Source organism: Lepidochelys kempii, chromosome 1 (genome assembly GCF_965140265.1).
Source record: "Lepidochelys kempii isolate rLepKem1 chromosome 1, rLepKem1.hap2, whole genome shotgun sequence".
Taxonomy (NCBI): domain Eukaryota; kingdom Metazoa; phylum Chordata; order Testudines; family Cheloniidae; genus Lepidochelys; species Lepidochelys kempii.
Window position 1 is genome coordinate 41320552 of NC_133256.1, and position 25520 is coordinate 41346071.

General features: G+C 41.1%; 1 protein-coding gene across 3 annotated transcripts in view; it reads right to left on the bottom strand.

Annotated features, from left to right (window-relative positions):
- The window catches only part of SACS (sacsin molecular chaperone), a 143053-nt gene that overhangs the window by 113366 nt on the left and 4167 nt on the right, over positions 1–25520 (bottom strand). For 2 of the 3 annotated variants that reach the window (XM_073339995.1, XM_073339992.1), the window contains exon 2: positions 12519–12616. The exons of the other annotated variant lie outside the window; for it this stretch is intronic. The gene's annotated coding sequence lies outside the window, so the exon portion shown is untranslated. The remainder of the gene's footprint in view (positions 1–12518; positions 12617–25520) is intronic. 3 annotated transcript variants of the gene reach the window in all.

The window sequence follows — 25520 nt, forward strand, 5'->3', positions numbered from 1 at the left end:
TACTGTAAGTATACTGACTAAGAGACAGGTTTTCACTTTCTCCCTCTACCTCATTATGTGCTGGAAAAGGCTCTTGGGGAACCTGAGAGCCCCATGAAGAGTTGGGCAGAATACTTTTGAAGAGTTGTTTTGCCCTTGGAATATACTAGACTGCAGACAGAGGAGGTGATTAGCTAGATTGCAGCTAGGTTTACAGGGGGATACAAAGTCTTCAACTCCTATCCCCACGTCCAGTTATATAGGTCATCTTCTACGTTATGCTTTCCAAACACTCAGTATAGTTTTCAGGAACAATGTACACATTCCTTCAAACTGAGACACAGAATTTACTGTTATTAGCAACCTGAATAGTGCCTGCTTGATGCAACACATCTACTGCCAAATAGCTTAACTGATTCATTCACTATGCATATATAAATGAATTGTGCAGTATAAAGCCATTTTTAGCCCTTTCCAGCTTCCTACATTTGTTTGCGCAGTGATTTTTTTTCTCCCTCTTAGTTTGTAAAAATGTATTTTGGTTTAAGGGGGAGAATAAGTGAATAGATTCCCCAGTCTTTCACTCTACTGACTCCCCCATTGCAAACACACACATCCCTGATAAGTGGGGTTCATCATAAGCCAAATGGACAAGGTTTGTAGAAACTCCATAGTAAAATATTGACAGCATTTCACTGTTCTATCTTTGTGCAAATGTAAATTCTTTTCTGCATCTCTGACTGGGCTCTCAGCTAGTAGATCTTTTCTTAAATGTACAGTCATAGATGTTTGTATCCAACTAGCATCTTGGGGACTCATTAGCCACAAACGTAACCAGAAAATAATCAAGGCTATGCTGCAATAGGTAAATATGATCATTGTGAAATTATCAGATTCAAATACAACTAATCTTTTGTTTATTATTATTATTTGTAAATTATTACAAATATTTTTTGTTTTGGCTTGAGGTTTTGCATTATTTAGGAATTTATTCAGTTAATTTGTACATGAAAGCCAAGGGAATGTAAAACTGAGAGGAATTTCCAGTGATGCAAGTAGGGCAGTCCAGTCCAGTATGCTGTACCTGTAAGATATTTGTAGCCGGTACGCCGTACTGGAAAGACATAGGAGGAGCAGAACGTGGGGCCACCAGGCAGCCCCACACTGGCAGCTCCTCCAGTGTGGCTGTACCGCCCCCAGCCCTACCCCTCCAGCCCTTCCATGCAGCTGTATCTACTGTCTGGGGTCTGTACAGCAGCCCCACCAAACGACAGGGCTGGGGGTGGTTCAGCCGCGCCGGAGAAGCTCCTGGTGTGGGGCTGCCCAGCGGCCCCATGTTCTGCTCCTTTCGCCGCTGCGGTTCTGGAGAGCCCTGCGGTTCAGAAGTTTCCAGCGCAGCAGGAGGAGGACAGAGCCCTCCCACCCCCACCAGGTAACATGGGATGGATCATGGAGAGGGGACGGGGAGAGCATGGGGGCCCCGGGCTGGGGGCGGAGAGGAGTCACGTGGGGGCGTCATGTACAGAGGTCACATGCCCCCCTTTATGTCCCTCCCATGAGTGCAGTGTACCGGTAAGAAACTAATTCTACTTGCCCACTGGTGATTTTGGAAACGGCATTCCCAGTGTAATGTCTTTGCAAATAAAATCTAGCACATATACTTTTCCAGGCCTTTCAATAAGTGGGTTCATTTGTTTTTCTGTCTATACAAATGTTTCAATATTTGTATAGCATAGAGTCCAACAGAAAAGTAACACAATCTTAGGTGCTACTTAATTAGTTACAACCATTTATGCAAATCAAGGAAAATCCTGCTCCAACCTTCATGGAGGTATAGAACTCCACAGCATGTGAAACTGGTGCAATTCTATTGCAGAGGAAGACAGGGTCTAGAGAGGTCACAGAGAGGTTGTGCACCTTCTTTGCAGTTGAAAGCTCAACTCTTCAGGGGCTCCCTGTGCACTCTGGTGCAGGAGCACTTGGAAGTCAAGGCAAGGGAGAGCCAGAGGAAGGGAAGGGCCAAGGTATATACTTTCCCCAAAAAATCTGCAGAAGAAAATAACTTATGAGAAATTTCAGGATGATTAATTTAGTTTTGACCATCTTGGGTAGTGGGAATGTCAAAAAACAGGCTTAGAATAGAAAGCTAATCACAACCTTAACTATTGAAAGACCATCTGTCATAAATATAAAGGGAAGGGTAAACACCTTTAAAATCCTTCCTGGCCAGAGGAAAAACCCTTTCACCTGTAAAGGGTTAAGAACTAGGATAACCTCGCTGGCACCTGACCAAAATAACCAATGAGGAGACAAGATACTTTCAAAGCTGGAGGGGGGGAGAAACAAAGGGTCTCTCTGTCTGTGTGATGCTTTTGCCGGGAACAGAAAAGGAATGGAGTCTTAGAACTTAGTAAGTAATCTAGCTAGATATGCATTAGATTCTGTTTTGTTTAAATGGCTGATAAAATAAACTGTGCTGAACGGAATGTATATTCCTGTTTTTGTGTCTTTTTGTAACTTAAGGTTTTGCCTAGAGAGATTCTTTATGTTTTGAATCTGATTACCCTGTAAGGTATTTACCATCCTGATTTTACAGAGGTGATTCTTTTACTTTTTCTTCAATTAAAATTCTTCTTTTAAGAACCTGATTGCTTTTTCATTGTTCTTAAGATCCAAGGGTTTGAGTCTGTGTTCACCGATGCAAATTGGTGAGGATTTTTATCAAGCCTTCCCCAGGAAAGGGGTGTAGGGTTTGGGAGGATTTTGGGGGGAAAGACGTTTCCAAGAGGGCTCTTTCCCTGTTATATATTTGTTAGACGGTTGGTGGTGGCAGCAATAAAGTCCAAGGGCAAAAGGTAAAAATAGTTTGTACCTTGGGGAAGTTTTAACCTAAGCTGGTAAAAATAAGCTTAGGGGGTTTTCCATGCAGGTCCCCACATCTGTACCCTAGTGTTCAGAGTGGGGAAGGAACCTTGACACCATCTCTCCATAATTAATGGGTAACACACTTTCCCAGGAGCTATTCTCCATTTCTATGCTCAGTTTAACATGGGCTTTCCTTTGTTATGTTGATCTGGGGAAATTGTTTGACTTCATTTTTGATTTTGTGCCCAACAATGTACATGACCTGAATGCTGAAAAAGAGGTATGCTTTACAATACTAGAACTAAACCCCATTGTCCTGATAATGTATTAACAGCTGTGAGCAATCTATACCCCCTAGGATAAATGAAAAGCCAGATGTGCCATTGAATTCATGTGTTACTCCTATTAGTGTTGAAGTTCTCATGGAAAACAAAAGTACGGACAAGTATTCTTGACAACTGTAGCTAATCTAGGAAATGAGACACTACAATGTGCCTAAATGCAGTTTAGATATAATTGATTCACTCAGAAGCCAATTTAGTTGAAGAGGAAGTTAAACCCTGGCCAGTAAAGGCAGATCTACACTGTCAAATTTACATGATAATCCCAAATCCGTTTGGTTTTGCCTGGGTAGATGGGATCAAGTGATGGTGTAACCATGTTACTGAATCAAATTACAACCCTGATGAACATAATGATATGATTCTAGTAGTGTTTCCCATGGTAAAGAAGAGAAACAGAACTTGGTTGTCAGCTACTAGACACAGACATACCCTGTAGCTTTCCCTGGTTCTCTAGCTCCCTGACAGCTTAATATGACCATATAAAGTCTTCCTAAGTGCTGGCCTGTATAAAATAGTCATGGAAGGTTTGCTGTCTACACCACAGTCTCTTGCCATGTAAGTTGTTTAACTGATACAAATAGGCCCTAAACCTCCTTCCAGTGCATCACACAAATTCAGTTATGAAAAGATAATCCCCCAAATTTAGGGCTTGACTTTTAAAAACAGTCTTCAATTTTGCAGATGCCTGCAATGAATTGTGGATGTGAAGTTACAGGCATAGATACTAATGTCTAGATGTTAAATTACTTAATTTTGCCTGCAAATCAGGTAGACATTGAAATGTTAGTAGTTGTACCCGCAATTCACTGTGCCCAATACTGTAAGCTCAATTGATAACCCCTCGCCACCCCCTTCATGCCTCTAAACATTGGAACCACTGTATGTAATATACATAGTAGCTGTCATAATTCACTTCAAAGTAACTCTTAAAATAGCTAAATCAAAATCTTTAAAACCTCAACTTGGAGCCTGGGGAGCATAGATAGCATAGCCCATAAAATTACTGAACACAGTCCAAAGCCTAGAGGAGGTGGGAATTTGTGAACAAAGGGAACATGGTACTAATACAATTTATGATTTATACCGTTTATAAGTACAATTGATCACAGAATCACTACTGATTTATGTTGACTTCTTCTGATATAAACTAGGCCATAAGGATCCCAGTGGAAAAATTCCACAGTGGTGTGTCCTCAAATAGAATAGCAATAATGAGCAGTACAGCTAAAAGAATGAGTTGCGCTAGCCAGGTCAGCTGCTTGACTAGGGTGGCGGGTGGATGTGCATATTCAGAGCATCCACTGAGCAACCTCCATCAGGTAAATTCATGTGGAACCTTGGCTGCAACTGCATCTGTCATCACCAAAGTGGAAACTCCAAGTTATGGCATGGTCAATATCCTAGGGCCAGCTACATCTCCATGCAGCACCAATGGGGGAGGACCTGGCCCATAATATGGAGGAGAGAAAAGCACAGATGTTTTATTTAATAACATTTCCCCAAAAGCAAAAAAGGGTTGAACAGCAAATTGTACATTGAATGATACTGTGAAATTCATATTTGAGCCAGAGTAATTTCATATTGTGGTGTGAAGGTTTTACCTACAAAAATGGTGTCTACTGTGGCACACACTAGAAACATGTATTTAACCATGATATTGAACCTGAGAGTGTGGGGGAAATAGACCTTTGAAAGAGAAAATACAGGTAAAGATTAGCAAACATAAGTACTGAACAATGAGCTGACAGAAACAGCATGGTCTAGCGGATCGAGCATAGGACTAGAAACCAAGTACATCTGAGTTTTAATCTCTATTCTGACATCAATTTGTGTGGCCTTTGGCAACTTATTTAAACTGCCTGGGCCATGTTATCTCATTTACTCCAGTATAAATATGGAGACGGTCCATTGTCCTCATTAAACATTGCATTCCATCAGGTTTTCTGCCAGGGGTACGTGGCAGATTTAATTACCACGAGGAACTCCATAACAGAGCCATCAGAAAGAGGTGCTGAATCAGCATAGTCCCCAACTACCTCGGTCATGCCCACTTCTTCGCCAGAACCATTGACTTTAAACTGGCCCCAGCAGCAAAAAATGGGTTTCAGCTGCTTTGTGCTGTTGCAATCTGCTCTTTAGAAGACTTTTCATTGCCTGAATTAACATTGGTATAAAATAGCAAAACTGTGGGTGAATCTGGCTATGTTTAGTCCGATCGGAATAACTGCATATCTTCTTTTCCAGGAAGAACTCCCCATACTACAAGACCTAAAAGAAAAGCCTCGAGAGCTGCAAATTTTTGTGTTTTAGTACAACATTCTCTACTGATTTGTTTTTAAAGTGAAAAATGAAAAGCTATTTCCAACTATAATTACTATTTTTTTTTGCAGATAACTTCCCATCATAAGTAAGCTGTATATTGTCCTCTTCTGAAAGTTGCAACTTCTGTTCCATCCCTTTTAGATTCCAGTTTATAAATCGATTTTTAGGTACACAATCTTTTCTGCATTTTTGAGAACCTACAGTTGTCTTCCACTGATTCCAGCTGTTTCTCCTCTTCTAAGCCTGGGTCAGAAAGATGGGTCCCTCTTTCATGGCCAATCTGACACAATGGATGAAACTGAGACCCAAGAGTGAATTCACTCACTCTAGTGCAGGAAACTAGGCTGACACAGGGATGTGCAGTTTGAACCTTTCTCTACTAGTAAGAGTCAAACTGGTACAGAATGTCTGAACCATACATATACCAGTTTATACTCTACTCGCATGTTTTAGCAAGCAATATACCTCAATTTGGTTTCTAGATAATACACAATTTCCTGGTAATTTTTTCACTGAATGTAACGTCCCAACATATCCATCTAGTGAATTTCACTATCCAGTTTGACCTGAAACAGGTTATCAAAAGAATACCAACTCTCCAGTGATTTGTTAACAATTTACCAATATGTTCTTTATACATAATAAACCGTCTTTCTTTCATTTGCAAGGTGTGATTGTATAGTAGATAACTAAGGCCAATGCTATTTTGAACAATTGAAGGTCATGAAAATTTTACAAGAGAAATGAGTTGTGATGCAAATGTATTTCCTGCAGAAATCAGAAAAATTATTGGAAATGTCATAATCACTATCCATACCAAACCAATTTACTTACCGTCCTGGATAAGTGAAGTACTAAAAGCTAGCCGTATAATTGTATCCAATCTATTCTTTATTGGCTACATACCCAACAGGCTTAATTATCAGCTTGTCTTCAATGAATGCTCAACATATTGGCTCCAGATCCACTCATTTTAGGAGGCAGCATATAAACATATGCATTTAGCTCCCTGCATATGGTCACAATGGAGCTCTCTTATCAGAAATACAGCAGAAAAGAGAATCTAGTGACAAGCACTTTTTTATGAATATTGAAGAAACCAGATATTTTAACTCAGAGGGTGTCAACAGCTTCCAACAGATTTGGTTTTTCAAATTTTTTTAGATCCTGTGGGCAGAACTGAATCAATTACCTGGTCACATTTGGAAGGAAGGAAGGAAGGAAGGAAGGAAGGAAGGAAGGAAGGAAGGAAGGAAGAAAGAAAGAAAGAAAGAAAGAAAGAAAGAAAGAAAGAAAGAAAGAAAGAAAGAAAGAAAGAAAGAAAGAAAGAAAGAAAGAAAGAAAGAAAGAAAGAAAGAAAGAAAGAAAGAAAATCTTCAGCTCAGTTACAGAAACAGCAACTATGTGTCAGGCACAACAGGATGTAGAAGCTTGCAGAGTAACTGCCTACAAAGTGCCTGGCTCTGGCCGATTTCCGAAAAATAGCTATATACCAAAACATATTTAACTTTAAATGTACATCCTTTATCAAAACAAATGGGATAAAGAATGACACCATAAAAATAAAACTTGTGAATCTTTTGTATTGGAAACAAATAAATTTAACTACAAAAAGGAATACCAAGGTATCAAAGTACTTGTAGAAAGATGTACAATTTAAAGATTTACTGTAAAAAGCATGCCAGCTAGCTTCAAAGAGAATTCAGTCAAGGTTACTGCAACTATTGTACAAATGTACAGAAATTTGCTTTTCATATATAATTGTCCTATAAATCACAGGCAGAAACCTGAGACAGGGTGTAATACAATAAGATGCCAGTAAGCAAAATGTGCTGGAATGGGAATTGTCACAGTCTTAATATGCTTATTGTCGGGGAAATTTAGGGAAGCAAAATCAAATGAAATTTGTGGGCCAGATCCTCAGCTGCTGCAAATCAGTGTTGCTAGTTGAGGACGTGACTGTATATTGTATAGCTATTCATAAAGAAAATATTATTTCACAATTCCTCACTGATAATTTCAAAAATTATAATATTTAAATAATAAATTACCCAAGAATTAAAAAAAATTATAGCCAAACTACAGTCTTGTTCATTTTCCCATCTGGGACCAGTTGAACATTTTCTACCCCAAATTAGCATTTTTTCTCATTATTTAGTGCATTCGGTGTAGCACGAGTTGCTGCCTTTTGATGAAATATGAAAAATGCACGCACAAATGCCAGTATTTATCATAGAAATTTCTGATAAGGTAAAGGACTGATCTTGTAGTCTTATTGTCCCCAATGCTGATCTTTTGTAGGCATGCAGAATTAGCATGGAGATTTCAATAGTGGAAAGATTGGAATTAATTCCTCTTAGGTCACAAAACAGTAGTAAAAATAATATATGACAACTACAGCCTCAGGGCTGCAACAACCTCGTTGATTTCCATGGGAGTTCAGCCATTGGGCCATATAGTCACAAATTCATCAAACCTCCCTCAGCTAGTAAGGATAGAAGCATATTCTCCAGGAAAAACAAGGTTTGGATCTCCCACCCCCAGTACTGCTGCCTCTCAGGACTTCTGAACCCATTGTGGGGTGAGAAAATTTGCCCCATTTACTTTCTTCTCTTGAGTAAAGAGTGCAGGATCAGGTTCAAAATAAATTTTGCGGAGAACACTGAGGCTGTAGGCAGAGTTTTACTAGTGGATTTTATTATTTGTATTGGGGTAGCACCTAGCAATCCCAGTCACAGACTAGGACCCCATTGTGCTAACAAAAAGACAGTTCCTGTGCCAAAATCTTATAATGTAAGTATAAAATGAGACAAGTGAATACAGACAGGTGAGCACAAGGAAACAATGTTTTCATCTTGGGTAATTTTTTCCAGACTTTTCGGTATTCATTTTCATGCTTCACCATCAGAGGATACCACAAGTGAAAGTCCTGCTCTTTCCTCTCCCTCAAAGATGTTAAATTAACTGATTTCAGGATTATTCCATTTATTCCCATGAAATACTTTTCAATATTATTGCAACAAAGATGGCAAGCCCCAGTAGCAATCAGAAAAGAAATGTTATCATCAAAGGTTATAGAGGCTGTGGAAATGTTGTGGAGTTTGTTGTCCTATCACTGCCCCATGGAAGAATATAACTAAAATAAATAAACACGACTAATTAGGAGCCACATTGAGAAGACCAGGACCAGAAGGAGAAGGGGGCTAAACCTCAGCTATTGGGACAATCTGTCTTCCTGACAAAAGAAGCTAAGAATAACCCTACAGTTCTATATAAACAGAATATGATGAATAGAAATTTATTGCACACTAACACTGCAGGACTTTAATTTCAAACCTGCTCTGAGTTTGTACTTCACAGAAATGTTCCTGAGCCCAAACACCAGATCAAAACTACTCTAACAGAAGAAGTTTGGATCAAGTACAGAGTACAATATTTAGTCTTAGGGAAATGTAGGTTTGGGTTAAGTCAAGCAAAGGTTTCCCTATCAATTTTATTATTTTATATTTCCAGAGAGTCTATGAGAACACAAACCTTGAAGAGGAGTAGATGATTCTGACACGAGGGATTTGCAATACTGCAGTTAGGGAGAAAAAGGGAAGTATTTCTTAAGAGGATGCGATCATGCTCAAGGATGTGGCTACTCTGAAACCATTTCCTAAAGGGGTGCTAATTTACAATTTATAAGGAGTGAAGGCACATAAAGGAGATATTAAACTGTGCACTAATTATCATCCAGTTAAGATGACATCACATGCTATGAAAGCATGGAAGAAGATGACTGAAAGGCATCTAAGTGGCACAGTTGATATTTGGAAGAGTCAGTATGGGTTTATGATGGGAAGGAGGAAAACTGTTGCCACATTTGCTCTACAAATCCTCATGGAGGAGTTCAGAGAAAAGAGACAGAACTGCATGGTCTTTGTGGACTTGGACAAGGTATACGATTGTATAACAAGAGAATTGGTTTGCTGGAGCTTGTGATGGAGAGGCGTGCCAGAAGGACATGTCTGCCTTATCCAGGATATGTATGATGGAGTAACTTCCATAGTCAAAACCAAATGGGGCTACGGCAGAGTTTCCACTAAATGTTGGCCTGCATCAGAGGTTAGAGTTAAGCCCTTTTTTGTTTGTAGTTGTTGGATTCATAGTTTCCAGAAGGAACCAGTGTGATCATCTAGTCTGACCTCCTGTATAACACCATAGAACTTCCCCAAAATAATTCCTAGAGCATATCTTCTAGAAAAACATCCAAGCTTGATTTTAAAACTATCAGTGATGGAGAATACACCATGAACTTTGGTAAATTGTTCCAATAGTTAATTACACTCACCATTAACAATGCATACCGTATTTCCAGTTTGAATTTGTCTAGCTTCATCTTCCAGCCATTGGATCATGTTATATCTTTCTCTGCTAGACTGAAGAGTCCATTATTAAATATTTGTTCCCCATGTCAATACTTATAGACTGTAGCCAAGTCACCCCTTAATCTTCTCTTTGTTAAACTAAATAGTTTGAGCTCCTTTATTTGATCACTATAACGCATGTTTTCTAATCCTTTAATCATTCTTGTGGCTCTTCTCTGAACCCTCTCCAATTTATCAACATCCTTCTTGAATTGTAGGCAACAGAACCAATCACAGTATTCCAGTAGTGGTCACACTAGTCAAATACAGAGGTAAAATAACCTCTCTTCTCCTACTCAAGATTCCCCTGTTTATGCATCCCAGGATCACATTAGTTCTTTTCACCACAGCATCACACTGGGAACTCATATTCACCAGAAACCCCACATCTTTTTCAGAAGCACTACTTGCCAGGATAGAGTCCCCCATCTGTAAGTCTGACCTACATTCAGTTACCTGTTTTCTTCATTATTTAACACTCCCCCAATTTTTGTGTCATCTGCAAATTTGTCAGTGATGATTTTGTTATTTTCCACGTCATTGATAACAAAAATTTAATAGCATATGGCCAAGAACCAATCCCTGCAGGACCCTGCTGAAAACACACTCACTCAGTGAAGATTCCCTAGTTACAGTTATATTCTGAGACCTATCAGTTAGCCAATCTTTAATGCATTTACTGTGCACCATGTTAATTTTATATCATTTTATTGTTTTTAATCAAAACATTAAATGTGGTACCAAGTGAAATGCTTTACAGAAGTCTAAGTATATTATGTCAACACTATTACCTTTATCTACCGAACTTGTATTCTCGTTTAAAAAAAATCAAGTTAGTTTGATGGAATCTACTTTCCAAAAACAAATGTTGATTTGCATTAATTTAACTCTTTATTAAGTAAGTCCCACATCAGCTACTCCAATATTTTGCCTGGGATGAATGTCATGTTGAAAGACCTATAATTATCTGAGTCATCCTGCTTACCCTTTTTAAAAATTGGCACAACAGTTTTCTTTCAGTCTTCTGGAAAGTCCCTAGTGCCCCAAAACTTATTGAAAACTACATGAACTGTCTAGCAAGCTCCTCATCCAGCTCTTTAAAACTCTAGGATGCAAGTTAGCTGGACCTGCTGATTTTAAAATGTCTAACTTTAGTAACTTCTATTTAATATTCTCCACAGGTACTAGTGGAATGGAAAGAATGTTATCAGCATACAATGAAACTATATCATCTGTTTTTCCCCCAAATATAGAACAGAAATATTTATTGAACACTTCTGCATTATTATTGATAATTCTACCATTTTCATTTAGTAATGGACCAATGCTATTGTCAGGATTCATTTTGTTCCTAAAATATTTTTAAAATTCCTTATTGTCCGTAACTCTGCTGGTCATAGATTTCTCTGTATGTTTCTTGGCTTCCCATATCAATTTTTTACAATTCCTAACTTCTTTACTATCAAACTTCCTCTCTCTTCCATTTGTTATATATTTTATTTTTTACAGCTTTGCGTCCCCTCAAATGAGGTCAGTTTTTTAACCAGTACGGCCTTCTTCTTCAATAGTGGGATTGTGTTTTTTTGGTATCTAGTAAAGTGTTCCTAAATTATTCCCAATTATCATTCACATTTTTCTGATTAAATTTTGCCTCCCAGCTGATTTGGCTCATAATTATTTTTAACTTTGTGAAATTGCCCTATTAAAGCACAAAGAGAGAGAGAGAGTGTGTATGTGTGTGTGTATATATATTACTGGTCTGGACTTTATTCTGCTTGCTCATTGATCATGACCACTTGTACCTAAGCTACTATAAATTTTTAGTTCTGTGATCAGTTCCTCTTTATCTGCTAGGATAAGGTCTAAAAAACAATTCCCCTGTGTTGGCTGCAATACTTTTTGAGTTAGAAAATTGTCAGTGATAATGTTTAGAAATTCCAAGGATGTTTTAGTGCTGGTAGCATGATACCTCCAACATGTCACTCAAATAGAAATTCCTCGTGATCACACAGATTTTTTTCCTACATATTATATATAGGTGCATAATGAGTTTGTCATCCTGTTCCCTAGTATGATTTGATGGCATGTAGCAGAAACCAGCTAGTACCACATCTTGTGCTTTCTCTGTTAGGACATTGATCCATAAGCATCTTTCTTCCAAGTTATCAGTGACTCAGAAACAGATAATGCCACTTTTGACATAGAGTGCCACCTCCCACTCCTTTTCCCCACTTGATCCTTCCTAAATAGGTTATAACTATTGATTTTAACATTCCACTAATGTGAATCATCCCACCAAGTTTCTGTAATCCCAACTAGATCACATTTATGCTCATAAAATCAGCAATTCCATCATACACATAAGTGAAAATATACAAAGGGAGCCGCCTTGGAATATTCTGTTCGCCGATTACTTAGTGATATGTAAATACGATTGTGAGACCCTGCAAACCAATCTTGAACAGTGGCAACACAGGTTTGAGCTGGTGAGACTTAGAGTGAACATTGGTAAAACTGAGGCTGTGATAACTGAGGGAGGGGACCCACCATAAAGGATATTACCAGCAAAGAGCTAAGTGGAGTGTAAGAATTTACATACCTAGGATCAATGGTTGAGGATAATGGTATCCTCCTGTGTGATGTCCAGCCTTATATTAAAGCTTCTTGGTGCAAACAACAGGAGCTGACTTCAGTTTTCTATGACAAAAAGAGGCCAATAAAAGTTAAAAAGCACATTGTATAAAACTATAATTTGACTCATCCTAATGTATGGAACAGAGACTTAGCCAACCACCAGAAAATAAATCAGAATGTTCTCTACCACAGAGATGTAGCTGCTGAGATGGTCAAATGGTTGGACGCTCCATGATAGGAAACAACATGAAATTATGAGGAGCCTAATGCAAATTGCCCCAGTTGAAGATAAGTTGAGGGAAGGTAGGCTACATTGATATGGACATCTCTAGCAGAGACCCAAGAGTTATATTTGTCAGATGTCCTTGCCATGATCTTACATGGAAGAAGACTATAGGGGGACTTTGTACCTTGACTTGACAGGGTATCAGTGGACCTTAAAAAGACCAATTTGCACAACATTCAGGCATACAATCACGAGTTTTGGAAGAAGGCTATAAAAGTCGCTAATGCCAAATAGGGGAGTGGCAAGAGAGAAGAAGAAAAAGGGAATAAAGAGCACCTACATTTCTAAGTGAATGCATTTTCTATTTTTGTTTGCTCTGTCATTATCCAAGACCATCCACTTGATAATATATAAGGCTGTATAACTTTCCAGGGTATGAGAGAAAGTACTAGTGCAGAAGCCACACCAAGGCAGACAACAGAAAAAGGAACATAGGCGCTTAAATACATTTGTGGATGTGGGCCTAACAGTTAACAGCCTAAATATTTTTGTGAATCTGGGCCAAAATACTTACTAGTTAAAAGGAAAATAGTAACAACCTGCTGCAGTCAGAAGTAAAGGAAAAACACTGGAGTACAGCTGTTACTGGAGCCAGGCCAACTACCAGGAAGGTATGCTGGAAAAGGCTCTTTTAAAGGGAAAACCCAAAGAAGGGCTTTAATTGATAACCATGCAGTTAGAAAGCAGGTAGTTTGTAGGGGAAAGACATTGAAGTTCAATCTTTCTGAGTTGGAAACAGGTGAAAGACAGCTGAGCTTGCCAAAAGTAGAGTACAGCATGCTCAGGCTAGTACATCATTCTTTCATTATAATATGTTGTAAAAAACATCCAATCTTTTCTGGACAGAGCCATGATTTCTTTGCTTGAGGTTTACCACTGTAGCTAGCCTGTCTTTTTTCTTGCCAAATTTCTTCCTTCGCTCATCTGCAAATTTACAGAAAGCTAAGGAAAGGGAAAGGAGAACGTTGCTACATGTAACCGTTTCAATGCTGGTTTGTGCCAAAACGTAGAAGACAGGAGAAACTGAGGTGTCAGCAATGCAGCTGGAAATGATTAGGTAAGATATGCCCAGGTGATCCCAGCAGGTGATGCAGGTTCCACTCTGCAGAAGAGGGTAAAAACCCCCAACATCCCTGCCAATCTGACCAGGGGGAAATTCCTTCCCAACCCCAAATCTGGTGATCAGTTAGACCAGGGGTGGGCAAAGTACGGCCCATGGGCCAGATCCGGCCCATCAGATCTTTGGATCCAGCCCACGGGATTGCCCCCCGTGATGCCACAGGCCCCGCGCCGCTCTCAGAAGCAGCCGGCACCACGTCCTTGTGGCCCCGGGGGGGGAGGGGGTAGACGACTCCGTGCGTTGCCCTTGCTTCCAGGCACCGCCCCCCGCAGCTCCCATTGGCTGGGAATGGGGAATCGCGACCAATGGGAGCTTCAGGGGAGGTACCTGGAGGCGTGCCAATGTGGTACCAGCGGTGCGGTATGGGGCCAGGGCAGGCAGGGAGCCTGCCCTGGCCCCAGTGCACACTGCTGCCACCCCAGAGCTGCTTTAGGTAAGTGGCACCAGGCCGGAGCCCGAACCCCTCCTGCACCCCACCTCCCAACTCCCTGCCCTGAGCCCCCTGCTGCACCTTGCACTCCCGTGCACCCCATCTCCCTGCCCTGATCCCCCTCCAGCACCCCGCACCCCTCCTGCACCCCAACCCCCTGCCCTGAGCCCCCTCATACACCCCGCACCCCTCCTGCACCCCAACCCCTGCCCTGAGCCCCCTCATACACCCCGCACCCCTCCTGCACCCCAACCCCCTGCCCTGAGCCCCCTCATACACCCCGCACCCCTCCTGCACCCCAACCCCCTGCCCTGAGCCCCCTCATACACCCCGCACCCCTCCTGCACCCCGACCCCCTGCCCTGAGCCCCCTCATACACCCCTCACCCCTCCTCTGCCCCAATCCCTTGCTCTGAGCCCGTTCCTGCACATTACATCCCCTCCCACATCCCGCACTCCCTCCCACACCCCAACCCCCTGCTCCAGCCCTGCATACAATTTCCCCACCCAGATGCGGCCCTCGGCCCAAAAAGTTTGCCCACCCCTGAGTTAGACCCTGAGCATGTGAGAAAGACACAGCAGCCAGGCATCTAAGATAGAGGATTTTCTGTAACAGCTCAGAACACCAGTCCATCATAGCTGGTATCCTATCTCCAGCTGTGGAAGATCTCTGATTCTTCAGAGTAAGGAAGGGAAATAAATAAATAATTACAATTGTGCATCGGGGGGAACATTTCTTCCTGACCTCTGCAAGTGACCAGCTGAAGTCCTGAAGCATGGAATTAGATTACAGTGATTAACATTATAGTCATCAATATTAGTATTCATCAATATGCACTGGTGGAGCCCACAAGTGTAGAACTTGTTCCCCTTTAATATCCATTTTAGTCCCTCTCCCCAGTTCAAAAAAAATCTTGAATTTCCCTTCAAAGTTTGATTTTAACTTTTGTTTTGTTTTAACAGTTCTTCATTGTATTCTTCATTGCCTTCTTCTGTATGGACCCTCTCAGGAAGGTTTCTGGTTGTATGTATGAACCTGTTCACACTGTAGATCTTGTTTTGGACTGGGATTAGAATGAACAGAGGGAATGAAGTTCTCATGCGTCATGGAGAGACCATTATTTCCTTCTCTTTGAGTCAAGGCTCTCCATTGCTCCTGTTAAGAGTACAGGAGCAATTTTAATGGTCCACCTTATGGATTAGTGAAAGAGGATGGGTTCCAAGTATCTGAGAAAGAATGACTATACAATTCTCTAACATCTTATATGTTCACTATTAAAATGGTGGACCTGAAATACTCCTGGCATTGCATTTTCCTCCTAGATCACCTCAGTACACAGATGTTATCTCTCACAGATCCACAGAAGGAGGGAGATTAAGGTGCTGCTGGCAGAAATTGTGCTTTAAATTAAAATGTGTGTGCCATAAAGACAGTTAATTTTTTAAAAATTATTAGGCTGTGGCTATGATAGCGGCAAAGAGGCTATTTCCTCCACCTCAACAACTGTAAAGTCCCAAACAACAGAACTTTTCCACATGGTCTTTTCTCAGATACTAAGTTAAGTTTTTCTCATGGCATGGAGTTTTCCCAACTGCTTTGCCTACAGGATAGCTTGGATGCAGACGACAGTGGTAGCTAGATTGATGCCTGAAAGAAACAAATATAATTTCTTCTATATTTGAGTTTTGGCCACTCACTAAGTTTATGGATATGTTCTGAGAACTTTAGACTACAACCTACAATCCAGAATTGTCCTTAACTGGTAAGGTGACTAATAAGGAAACCAGATGTGTTAGCATAAGACACCATCAATGCTTCCTTCTCAGAGGGGAAGTTGTCACTCCTTTAAGAGGTGCTGATAATCAGACATACGCTCAAGAAGGCATCTCTTGACACTTGTCCTCTCTCCAATGACAGGTTTCAGAGGAGCAGCCATGATAGTCTGTATCCGCAAAAAGAAAAGGAGGACTTGTGGCACCATAGAGACTAACAAATTTAGTTGAGCATAAGCTTTCGTGAGCTACAGCTCACTTCATCGGATGCATGCAGTGGAAAATACAGTGGGGAGATTTATATACACAGAGAACATGAAACAATGAGTGCTACCATACACACTGTAACAAGAGTGATCAGGTAAGGTGAGCTATTACCAGCAGAGGAGAGCGGGGGAACCTATTGTAGTGATAATCAAGGTGGGCCATTTCCAGCAGTTGACAAGAACGTGTGAGGAACAGTGAGGGGGGGGGAATAAACATGGGGAAATAGTTTTACTTTGTGTAATGACACATCCACTCCCAGTCTTTATTCAAGCCGAAGTTAATTGTATCCAGTTTGCAAATTAATTCCAATTCAGCAGTCTCTCATTGGAGTCTGGTTTTGAAGTTTTTTTGTTGAAGAATTGCCACTTTTAGGTTTGTAATCAAGTGACCAAATAGACTGAAGTGTTCTCCGACTGGATTTTGAATGTTATAATTCTTGACATCTGATTTGTGTCCATTTATTCTTTTACATAGAGACTGTCCAGTTTGGCCAATGTACATGGCAGAGGGGCATTGCTGGCACATGATGGCATTATCACATTGGTAGATGTGCAGGTGAACAAGCCTCTGATAGTGTGGCTGATGTGATTAGGCCCTATGATGGTGTCCCCTGAATAGATATGAGGACACAGTTGGCAACAGACTTTGTTGCAAGGATAGGTTCCTGAGTTAGTGTTTTTGTTGTGTGGTTGCTGGTGAGTATTTGCTTCAGGTTGGGGGGCTGTCTGTAAGCAAGGACTGGCCTGTCTCCCCCACTGTTCCTCACACGGTCTAGTCAACTGCTGGAAATGGCCCACCTTGATTATCACTACAAAAGGTCCCCCCTCCCACCTCCCGCTCTCCTGCTGGTAATAGCTCACCTTACCTGATCACTCTTGTTACAGTAAAAAGAAAAGGAGTACTTGTGGCACCTTAGAGACTAACCAATTTATTTGAGCATAAGCTTTCGTGAGCTACAGCTCACTTCATCGGATGCATACTGTGGAAACTGCAGAAGACATTATATACACAGAGACCATGTATATAATGTCTTCTGCAGTTTCCACAGTATGTATACGATGAAGTGAGCTGTAGCTCACGAAAGCTTATGCTCAAATAAATTGGTTAGTCTCTAAGGTGCCACAAGTACTCCTTTTCTTTCTCCAATGACAATTGCTAGAGCTGCTTGCCTTTTAAAAAAATAAAATAAAGATTACTAGGCTGTTTGGTAAGGTCCGAGGCATTTTTCTGCAGCCACATTAGGACATCAGCCAAGCAGCCATAAGCCAAGAAGCAGAATATCACATCCTCACATTCCCTCTAAATTAATCAAATTAATATAACGTAGGGCAGTTAAGAAGTTGCTCCTGTCCTAATAGTACCCACCATCACCAGATAAAGAAATCTTAAGATGCTTCAAGAAAACTTTGTTTGATAGCATTCTGTCTGGCAAGGAATCACTTATCAATTGTGATTGTGAAATCTATACTTCTTTATTGTTTTACCTTTATGGTCCCTACTTCTCTATTGTTTATCTGTATGGTTTCTGTCTGTTTCTTTGATTGTTTCTGTCTGTTGCATAATTAATTCTGCAAGATTTAAATCAACTAAGGTGGGGTATGATTGGTTAAAGAATTGTTTCACTACATGTTAGGATTGGTCAAATAATTATTTTATAATACTTTAGTAAAGTAATTGGTTAAGGTATAGTTAAGCATGACAAGTTTCACTATATAAACTGGCATCCAAAAGGAAGTTCTTTGTAACCAACTCAGGACACAGCCCAATCAGAGCTGCCAGACCTCAACACCCTGCCAACTATATTGAGCAGAATCTGGAGCCCCTGGATGACCTGATCCTGACTAGCCACAAGAACATAAGTATATATGTGGACATCTTCATTCCCTGACTTCTGGAGTCTGTCAATCCTGGCAGAGACAGAAACAATCATACTTGAATAGTTTTGTTCTTTTCAATGGTAAGAAGAGTCAAGCAAAATATCAGGGGAGCTGCAATGTTCTACCCTGTCACTCCTCCTGTTCAATGTGTACGAGATGCTGCCAGGCAAAAAGTGAAACCATTATGGTTGCAATGCCTATAGTATGCTGATGAAACTAAGCTCTGGTACATCAGGTCTTGATGGTGCAGACATTTAGGTTTCCTCATGTCTGGCCATGACTGGAGTGGGATGAGGGATAGTTGTTTTGGATGAGGGATAGTTGGCTGAAACCCAGTCTGGATAAGACAGAGATGATGTTAGCTAGAGAGAAGCTGAGAGAAGCAACTAGAAGAAATGATAATATTTAGGAGATGGTGAGGTTGACATCTACCCTCCTTTTGTTACTAAAATTGCAGTGTAAGAAGCCTGTAAACTAGTTGGTCCCCAGTAAACAAGGGGTTAAGTCCAGCTTCACTTTCCCCTCCCACCCTGCCTCCCTTTGCATATGTGCTCCAGGGAATGAAATTCTATTTGGCTTCTGGGACATACAGAGGAGAAAGAATGACTGAAAGGCAAGATCTGAAGACGGGGTTGATCTCCAGGATGGTAAAATGTTGGTTTGTACTCTTTTGGCTTATGCTACCTTATTGCAATTTATGATTATAAAGATTCTCTCCTTGTCAGTGCCAGCCCACAACATTTTGGCACCTGAGGCGGGGAGCTCAAATGACGCCCCCATGCCCCCTTGCTTGGGCTAAAACTTTGAAAGGTCTCAATTCTGCCTTCTTCCTGTTCTGCTCCTCTCATGGTACTGCTCTGCTACCTACCCCAATAAAGGAGAACTAACAACTTAAAACGCCTTGTTCAAAACTTTTATGTAACACTTAACTTTCAAACGCCTGAACAGCAAATGTAACTTTTCTTGTCTGTGTAAACACTGGCATTTTTATCTGTTTGTATAATCAAAGTGGTGCTTCCATGCCTTCTTGGTTACAAAGATTTGAACTGCTTCCTGAAGGTCCACAGTCTGGGCCAGCTCATGCTCTGTTGAGATGGTTGCAAGGCCGACCAGCCTCTCCTGTGTCATTGTGGAGTGTAGATGTGTTTTTATTACCTTCAGCTTGGAGAAGCTGTGCTCTCCACTGGCAACGGTTACAGGAAGTATGAGAAGTATGCGCAGAGCAACAAAAGCATTCGGAAAGAGGGTGGTCATCTTATTTGTGCACATATATTCCAGAACAGCCTTTGGAGTTGATCCTGCTGAAATGTATCTTGAAAGGGCTTTCAGTTCATCACCTAAATCACTCGCATCAATATCGCACATGTCATCATGTGTCAACACTGTCTCTAGTGCCCTGCATTGCTGGTGTAGGTCTTCTTCAGGTATAGTGAGGAGTTTTGGAATATCCTACAACATCCCAAATATACTGCTGTGTTCCTTGAGCTGCATGAAACGTTCAGCTGACTGTATTGCACAATCTAGCACCTGGTTAAAGAATTCAACTTTGAATTGTTGTTTGGGGTCTCTTATGGGATTATCCCATGCCTCGTAATCAAAATGTCATCTTCTTCGGTGACTCTTGTATTCTTGAATGGGTGGGAAAATAGCTTCAGTGTGAAGTTCCTCTGCCAACTTCTGTGCACTCTTCAGAATGTTTTGAAATCCCTCATCTGACCGGTAAGACTATAGGTATGACTTTTGCTTTGTCCAGTTGTTCCATTGCTCCAGATATATCAAGGTCGACACCTTGGAGTCTCTTGCTTACAACATTTATTTCAAACAGTCTGTCATACCACAACACTAAGCCACACAGAAATTTGAAGTTATGTATGTTTTTGGTGACTCCATTTCCCTCCGCCACTGTTCTCCCATGAATAGTTCCTGTCTGAGCATTATCCTCCATAATGGCAACTATGGCATCATCTGTCTTCCCAATTTGGTCTTTGATAGGCTTTATCGCCTCCACTCGACTTTCCCATCGGGTGGCACTCAGTGGTTTCAGTGTCAGATAGGATGTTCCCAGATGTTGCTTCAAAATTGTCATCTATGAGTTGATGCAGAGAAATATAGATAGATGGTTTGAATTACATTAAAAAATTCATCAGCCTCACTAGAAGCTGATGCTGCATCATTGACCACCAAGTTCAATGAATGAGAACTGCATGGACCAAAAAAGCTCGAGGATTTAACTCTCAGATCTGTGTCTGCACTCCTCTGTTCTTTCCTCTCATGTTGCCACCATTATCGTAGCCCTGACCTCTCATGTAAGCTATCGCAATTCCTGTATCTTCCAGCTTTTTAAGAAGCACATTTGTCACACCAGCTCCTGTAGTATCATCAATGTCAATAAATTCTAGAAAATGCTCTCTGATACTCATCATTACAGGGATGTTTCACTAGGTTCTGTTGTTGTGACAAAACGCACCGTTAAAGTCATTTGTTCCGTATGGCTGATGTCAGGTGTGCAGTCCAGAATAACAGAGTAATATCTTGCTAACTTCAGATCTGCCACAATCTTCTGTTTGATGTTTGTTGCCAGTGACTGTATGATCTCATTTTGAATTGTTTTTCCAAGGTACTGGTGTGTGTACATTTCTTGGGTGGTGACTCTTCTTAGATGTTCCTGGAGTACAGCATCAAACTCAGCCATCAGCTCCACAATTTTAAGGAAGTTTCCATTGTTTGGCACATACAGCTGATCTGAAGTGCCACGGAGCGCTAGGTTTTGGGTAGCAAGCATTCTGACAATGGCAATGAGCCTTTTCGGAACATTTTGCCAGTAAAGAGACTCTGATGCAATCTTCTCTTGATGCTGATCATCTATGGGGGCCTTTAACCTTAGTCGCATCTTAAGCTCTTTCCACCTATGGAATGCTCTCTGGTGATTTGCTGCCTTCTCATGGCATGCCAGATTTCTAGCCAGATTTTCCAGTCCTTTGTTCCTGTAGAACCCAGTGTGGCTGGAACATTAGACTGGAAGAATTTGTAACAAAAACAGTGTGCAGCATTCTGGGTTTTTGAGTACATACACCGTAGTCTGTCCACTTTGTCATCATTGGGGATTTCATGCCAGTAATGTGTTGGATGGACACTTCTATTTTCTTTGTCTTTGGAGAACATGAAGTTTTTCACTTGCTGTGGTCCATGGGGTACAAGGAAGTCCCTCAGGCTACTGCTCAAGTGGGTCCACAGTCCTGGATCATCTAGACTTAAGGAACTAAACTCAGCAGCAGCTGTTTCTTGCGCCTCCACCACACTCTTCTCTGATCTACACTTTTCTTCAGGAATGTGCATGGTTACATCCATTTGAGATGGAGACATGGATGCTGCAGTAGCTGCCAGGTCACCTGCACTCTGACTAACTGGAAGATCAGGCATCTCCTCACCATGCACATCCTCACTGGGGCCGGAAGGCTCACCGTGAACATTTGTGTCTATGTATCTCAGGAGAGCTCCTTCCTGCTTAGATAGAAAAGCTTCCTTTGCTTTCTTTCTTTTCCTGAATGCTGCCCCAGAGGAGCATTTTCTTCTTTCACTCATGACTGCTGTTCTGTGCCAGGTATAGTGGCTCTCAACACTCAGTTGAAGGGGGCAAATAAGCAGGCTGGTAGCAGGGTCTGAGTGAGGGAAGATATAGTGTCTTAAGGGCCTAACTGGCTCCTTCTACTTCAGTTGACTGCTTGTTCTTCTCAAGTGGGTTTAGGGAAGCAACAGGAAACAGGAACCTCCCTGAGAAGCTGGTGTTAATCAGTCCAGGCTCCTGCAGGTGCTAGAGAGGTACATAAGAGGCTCCTCCTCCTCTCTCTCCCTGCAGCTCCTGCTGCTTTGTTATTCCCTCTCACCTTTTCTCCTGCCTGCCTGTCATGTCTCATGTGCCCTTCTTCCTCCAGCACAGCACTCCACCATGTCTGTGCATCTAGAGCAGAGAGAATACATATGCACCAGCACCAGACACAATTTTCTACACTCTGGATCCTCAGTTCGCCTCATATAAGGCCAGACCTGCTCCTGGTTAACAGTTTACTGAATGTTGCTATGCTTTGTTTCTGTTGTACCATCTCACCTTCTTATGGGGTCCTGTTGCTGCTGCTGAACTGATTTTTTCATCTCCATGTGTTGAAGAGGTTGTGACCATCCTTTTAGGATGTACACCCCTCCCCCCACACACCTCAATTATATCCACAACTTTATCACATCCAGCATCTCTGTTCCCAGAGAGTAGCTATCAGTGGTTCAGAGTCAAGCTGCAAGGGCATATCAAGTGGGGTCCCGCAGGGATCAGTTCTGGGTCCGGTTCTGTTCAATATCTTCATCAATGATTTAGATAATGGAATAGAGAATACACCTATAAAGTTTGTGGACTATACCAAGATGGGATGGGTTGCAAGTACTTTGGAGGATAGGATTAAAATTCAAAATAATCTGGACAAACTAGAGAAATGATCTGAAGTAAATAGGATGAAGTTCTATAAGTGGAATACTTTGCATTTGTCCTTAGGAAGGAACAATCAGCTGCACACATACAAAATGGGAAGCGACTGCCTAGGAAGGAGTACTGTGCAAAGAGATCTGGGGGTCATAGTGGATCACAACCTAAATATGAGTCAACAGTGTAACACTGTTGCAACAAAAGCAAATATCATTCTGGGATGTATTAGCAGGAGTTTTCTAAGCAAGACATGAGAAGCAATTCTTCCACTGCACTCCATGCTAGTTAGGCCTCAACTGAAGTATTGTGTCCAGTTCTGAGCACATTTCAGGAAAGATGTGGAATAACTGGACATAGTCCAGAGAAGAGCAACAAAAATGATTAAAGGTCTAGAACAGGGGTGGGCAAACTTTTTGGCCTGAGGGCCCCATCGGGGTGCAAAACTGTATGGAGGGCGGGGTAGGGAAGGCTGTGCCTCCCCAAACAACCTGGCCCCTGCCCCTTATCCGCCCCCTCCCACTTCCCGCCCCTATGACTCCCCCCTCAGAACCCCGACCCATCCAACCACCCCTTTTCCTTGTCCCCTGACTGCCCCCCCAGGACCTCACCCCCTATCCAATCTGACTGTTGAAGAATGATAATGGGAAATGAATTGATAGCTCAGTGCACTGCCCCATGTCCTAATATAGAGGTGATGAGTTCATTCTTTCATTTGGCAGCGGAATTTTAAAAACAGCCATATGACTCAAAGACATCTCGGCTTACTGCTCAATTACTGTTAGCATGGAAGCGGGAAATAAACAAATACTTGTAGCACTTAAAGTTTGCAAAGTGTTACATCACTTATCTGGCTAATCCTCACAATACTCCTGTAAATTAAGCACGGAGAAAGCTGTGCTGGAGAGGTTAAGCAATTTGCATAGAGCGTTTAGAATTTGGTAATCCCTGGCCCATTAGACCAGACAAAAACCTACCTCCCACGAAAAAAAAAGCACCTGGAAATCAGGAGGGAACCCCAAGTGCACTCCAGTATGAGGAGTCCTTAACTGCCTATACAAGGTCACTTTAAAAAATGAAAGAAAGAGAATTACATACCCCATGGGCTGGCTGGGTTCTCTCCTTCTCGGAACCACATACAGTAGTGTGACTATATAATAGCCGAGTTTATTGTTGTTGTTATAGACCTGCAGAAATTCCTGCAGGCTGCGTAGCTCCAGTGGTGGGGAAAGACAGATTCATGATAGAAAAGAACAAAGTATGAAAAATGGGGCACTAGTTTTCTCATGTTCCCCTTCTCTCTTCTAAGATGCTCTGCAACTGTCTGGCACACAGGATTTTGGGATCTCTTCAGCAAATAAAGTTTATTCCAACATAGGTGGAACCAAACTCTCCAGCAAGCACAGCTCCAAATGGATTTTGAAAGGGTTTGTTCACCTACCCCCAAACGGCATTGTGAAGATTTTTATAAATATTTCTTAAGTGCTTTAAATATGTACAGTCAAACTGAACTTTCAATTACAATAAATCTGGAGTGACTCAACTGCTTTCTGTGGAGTTACTTCAGGTTAACCCTGAGTATCCGAGCAGTACTGGACTCAAAAAATGCTATACAATTGCTAAGTATTTATTCTTAAAAGGATACTGATATTGTTTGTCAAATAGGGTCTCTATGCCATTTGCCAGCCACAATTGCAGAAGAATGGTAGGGCATTTTACATTCCATGGGTAGTATGCTTTTAGCTAGGGAATTTAACTATATGAATCTTTCTTCTATATGTGGGAGTCTTGTGTCTAAATTGAGATATGCAGCATGCTGAAAATTTAGCTCTGGAAATGCAGAACATTGTTAAAGCAAGGAGGTTAATATAGAGACTTCGCTGCACACAACATGCACAGTTAAAAGAAAGAAACTTTTCAAAGATGAGACTATTCGGTTCTTTGGTCTATGCTATAAATAAATATGATGTACATGAAATCCAGCATATGTAACAGATGATGTTAATGATAATAACTGTGTTCCATGTGGCATAAGAAAAATTCTTAAAAAGACTCCGCCAAGATTGGTATGCCCACAATTTGACCTCTTTTTTTAATTCTTATACTGTCTTGTAACATGTCTGTAATTCTATATTTTTTTTCCAAACAAATATTTCAGTGCTTCTATTCTAATGAAAAAAAATGACAACAGCCTAGCACTGGAAGAAATATGGTTGAATCGTTGGGCAAGGATCACTCTGCCTGTGAGACAGAGGCAATAATATTACCTGTTAATAACAATTACATTAACTGATAGATTATTATAAGGCTTAATTCATTAGTGTCTGTGAAGTGCTTTGAGATCCTTTGATAAGTGATTTATAAGTAGAAAATATTATTAATGAGAAGTTGTAACTACAGTGCTGCGAAGGGAGGGAAATATTTTAAACATAAATGAGAAATTAGTAAGGAAAGTAACTTCAGTTTCGAGTTTCCAGATAGTTAATTATGATGGATGGTGAGGAAAAACACAGAAAAACGGTAAAGATATTCTGTGTATCCTTTTAAGTTTTACAGATTTCAGAATTACCAAAATATATAGGACCTTCTATTGCTGTATTCTCAATATTCCATTCACAAGCTTTCCAAATGCTCTTGTTACTGCTGCTATTCGAAATAATACGCTCCCAAATCGTGAAGGGCATGTGGGAGGTGGGAATGGGGAGGGGGAAGACAGAGGGTATCCCCTGGGAATCAGTCCGTTACAA